Source organism: Terrapene carolina, unplaced genomic scaffold (genome assembly GCF_002925995.2).
Source record: "Terrapene carolina triunguis isolate 2854851 unplaced genomic scaffold, T_m_triunguis-2.0 Scaffold450, whole genome shotgun sequence".
Lineage (NCBI taxonomy): Eukaryota > Metazoa > Chordata > Testudines > Emydidae > Terrapene > Terrapene triunguis.
This window is the reverse complement of record NW_020664801.1, coordinates 112116-116417: the sequence shown is the minus strand read 5'-3', so window position 1 is coordinate 116417 and position 4302 is coordinate 112116. Positions and strand designations below refer to the sequence as shown.

The window sequence follows — 4302 nt, the reverse complement described above, 5'->3', positions numbered from 1 at the left end:
AAGTTAAGGAGGTGTTCCACCTCAGCTTCGAAAAACCAAGTCCCTCCCACATAGAGGTACGTGAACTGCCTTCAGAGGGCAGCTTTCAAAATGCAGTTGGTACGGCCCTGCCGTCACAGGCAGCTGATTAAAACAGGAGAGAGTTTTTAGTAGAAGCAGAGAGAGGCAGGACTCCTGGATTCTCTCCCTGGCTCTGGGTGCAAGCCTCATGGAACCTCCAGGCCTTCGCTCAGACCAGGCCTCTCTGTCCCATGGGTGGGTCTAGTTCTTGCCAACAGCAGTGCGGGATCCCACAAGCTCCTCTTTCCTCCAGTACGTAACTGGTTTCTTCCTGTCCTTGGGCAGCCTGGAATCCCCAGGGAAGCCGTGGTCCATCCTGCAGCAGCTCCCACGCCTGCAGGGACCTCTGTTCCCAATGCACTTCCGGAGCGGCCAGCATTTTCCTGGACAGCCCCGTCCCCTCGAGCTGATACAGGACACTGGTCTCTCTGTTTCCTCTCCCCACGAGGGACAGAGCCGCTTCAGCATCATCCCATTAAAACCCTCACGGGACAACCAACCCAGCTGCTGTGTTTCCAAAATACACTCCCTTCTCAGGCCAGTTAAAACAGTAGCTGCCTGTGATGCGCCTCTCCAGCCAGTCGTTACTGTGTGCCGGGGGCACACAGCCATGGAGATCCAGCCCCACTGACGTTTCCCACAGTCCCACGGAGTAAAAATAATCTGGGAAAATGTCATCTGATCAGCCACTTTCCTGCTTCTGGCGTCCGGGGGAGCCCATTCCCTAAAACGCCCACGCCGGACACAGATGGCAGCAGGAGTATGGTATAAATGCCTAGGCACAGGGCTGTGTGTTGGTCAGTCCCTGCCAGAGGGGGCACTGGAGCATGGCGGGCTGCTTTCCTTTTCCTACCAGCCCCCTGCATCCATTGCTTCCTGCTAGCCATGGTCTCCTCTCTGCCCCTCAATGACATTCCCACAGCCCAACTGCTGTGCCAAGGAGGTGCCCAAGGGCAGTGGGGCAGCCTGGGGGCCCCCGCTTTCTTGCTTGTTAGAACTGTCTGGAGGCGGAGGCCATGCAGCTGGGGTGCCGGCCATGGGAGCAGAGATCCTATGTGCGGAGCACAGATGCTGGGCAAGAATTATCCAAGAGGGGCTCCACGCGCAGGGTGCTGGAGGTCCCGTCTCGTCCTAGGCTCTTCAGAGGCTGCTTCACTTGCAGTTTGCCCTTCAGAAATGGGATGAGAGGCCCTGGATGTGTTGAGCCAGAGGGCGAGGGACGGCAGCTGGGGGGGGGGGGGAAGGAAGATGGGGACACATGCAGCAACATGGCTGCCCCCACTTCACTGCCTCATCCCAATACAGCAGGCTGTACACTCCACTGCAGGAGCCCCTATTTATTTCTGTATTACATTCCCCATGGGCTGCCTGCACACAGCTGCCCAGGCAAAGCGTTTGGAGGCAGCTGGTGCTTTGCCACTTTTCCACCTCCCCACGCCCTTCGGGCAGAGGGGACATTAAATGTGGAGCAGAGGAAGGCCTGAACTCCTTAGTCCAAACCTCAGCAAGGGCTGGCTCCTGCTACCCGGTTCTCTGCTGCTGCGGCCAATGGCCAGGGAGAAGGCCAGCCCGATGAGTCTGCCAAAGCGAGCAGCAGTGAGACCGGTAACTCTTGCAGTGTCCTCGTTAAACGTCGGCGACAAACGAGCTCCCGTGTCAGGCTGCCTGCAGACTCAGGCAGATGTCCCTGCTATCGGGTAGGCTCGACAGCCGTGGCTGTGAAGAAACCCGTCAAGAGACTTTGGTTTTCCCCTCCCCCATTAAAAAAAAAAAAAGTTCTGCAGCAGATTCAAGCCCAGACGACTCTGTGGGTGCACTGCTGCCAGGACGCACGGGGGAAAAGCCGGTTATTCACCCTCCCACGTCCAGGCGAGGGGAGCAAGCTGAGGCAGACGCGCCCCTGCTCTAGGGCTGATGTATCGCTCATTCAGTGTGGAAGGCAGAATGCCACGTTCAGTTCTGGCCCAGGGCATTCATTTTGGAGTCACTTCTTCCCTTGATCTACAGATCTCCGCTGGCGTCACTGGGAGGGACGGGGACAGTCTGGCCTCTGTGGCAACTGCACCGTTGGGGATTGTATATTCAGTACTTGATTGCCATGTTCAGCGAGAAACGCTCTGCCCTGTGCTTCTCTCCTGTCCCCATCCTCCGCTCTCTGCTTCTCTCCCTCTTCTTCCCCCCAGCCCCAGCTCCCAATTCCCACTCCGCCTCCAACGCTGAAAGTTAGCCCGGAGACAGAAATGCCAGTGCTGGTAGTTGCAGACGACACCACCGGGAGACTGAGGAGTGAGCACTCCCCTGCACCCTATTAGCCGTAGTCTCAGGCTGTCAGCAGAGGCAGCCACATGAGAGCTAGAACCCCCTTTGGGGTGATTTTTAAGAGGAGGGAAGCAGATACTGTGGACAATGTGTCCAAGGGTCACAAGTCTCTCAAGAGGACCAGATACAGACCGGGGGCCATATGCAACTCCTCCTAGGACTCTACCTCCAAGAGGGGATCCCGTGGCCCTGCAGGGGGCATGGATCCCTTAGCACCAGGGACACTAGAGGGTACAGGCTCCCCCGACTGCTTGTAAGGTGGCTAGCACTGCTCTGCCTGGTGCATTGGGGTACAGGAGTTTCATGGGGGCACGCACTGCTTGGGTATTGACAGTCCTCATGCACCTGTTCCCCAGCTCTCTGGCGCTGGCCCTAGCAGCTGCTCCCTGCCCCTCCAAGCACACACCAGTGTCTGTCTCCTATGGAAAACGCTGCTTCCCTCCCCAGGATCCAAGGAGGACTCCTTGGAGCAGCAGCAGCCACCACAGCCAGGCAGCAGCTGGGCTGGAGGAGCCAGGACACCCTGCCCGCTCCCAGTGTGGTTAGCACAGTACGGGCTGCGGGAGAGGGAAAGGCCCTGGACTCAGCCACAAATATCCTCCAGCCACATCAACATGTTTGGGCTGGAGCCGCAGTCAGAGGATGGCGTGGCAGGCAGGCACCCCACCCTGCCGCGTGTGTGCCTCATGCACCGACGCCAGGCCAAAGCCCGGAGGCAGGCTCCTAACAGATCACAAACCACGAGACCTCCAGCCCTCATCTACACTAGGACCAGAGATGGTGCAAAAAGCGATTGGCCCAGAGCCTGCATAACCCCTTGGGTCCCCACACAGCCACTGTCCCAGCAGCCCCAGCCACTGTTCTGCTGGGTGGACGCAGAATGCCATTAACATCCCTGGGAAGCCCGGCTACCATACACCCGGAGGGCAGGGTGATAGGGAGGGGCCCATCATCATCATCACGTCCCTATTACGCCTCTGGCGATTAGGGCTGACACGAAGCTCCTCCACTCCTGTCTGTTTCTGGCAAGTCTTTCGGCGGCTCCCCAGCTGTGCCCAAGGTTTTTCAGCTCGGCTTCCACAGCTCTTCGCCAGGTTGTTTTCGGGCAGCCTCGTTTTCGCTTGCCTTCAGGTGTCCATCTTATTGCGACTCTGGTGATGGAATCAGTTTCCATCTGAAGCACATGACCAATCCATCTCCAACACCTCCTGGCAATGATGGTGCTCAGATGCTCTTGGCTGCACTGTGTCAATAGATCTTGGTTTGAGATTGTTCTGGGCCAAAAGATACGGAGGATTTTTCCCTTTTGGGGCTATCGTGGGGGGGGCTATTCAGACCCTACCCCCCATACATACACACACACACACACACACACACACACACACACACACACCACCATTCAGGGGTGAAAGTAACACAAAAGACTTACCAATATGGGGGCCCGGCTCCTGGCCCCCGGAAGGGGCAGGGCCCTTGGGCGGAAGGGGCGGGGCTGGGGATCAGTCTCCAACAGCCAGCCCATCTGTACTGCCTGGCCCGTGCCGCCTGGGGCTCCGGTAGTGATTTAAAAGGGCCCGGGGCTCCGGATGCTGCCGCGGTAGCAGGGGCCGGGAGCCCTGGGCCCTTTTAAATAGCCGGGCCCCAGGGCAGCTGCCCCTTTTACGTCCTCCCTGTTGGTAGGGAGCCTACTGGCAGGGCCACCGACCGGGGGGGGAGGGAAGCGGGAGGGCAAGGGGGTGGAAGGGGCAGCACATTGGCTGCATATGGGCTGGTACCAGCCCACTTTCACCCCTGCATCTATCCCCCCCCCCCCCCCCCAACATACAGAGAATCACTGATCCAGAAGCCATGGGAAGAGCGGTCACTGGCCCCCAGGTCAGCCTGCCTCAGCCCCCCCCGTTAGAGCCCTCCCAGGGCAGGGAA

The 4302-nt window shown here is 58.8% G+C and overlaps 1 non-coding gene across 1 annotated transcript; it reads right to left on the bottom strand.

The window, feature by feature from the left end:
* Positions 1 to 921: 921 nt before the first annotated feature.
* LOC112108801 lies at positions 922 to 1018 on the bottom strand. Its single transcript, XR_002908265.1, has one exon. It is a non-coding gene; the product is annotated as a small nucleolar RNA SNORA17 (small nucleolar RNA).
* Positions 1019 to 4302: the final 3284 nt, after the last annotated feature.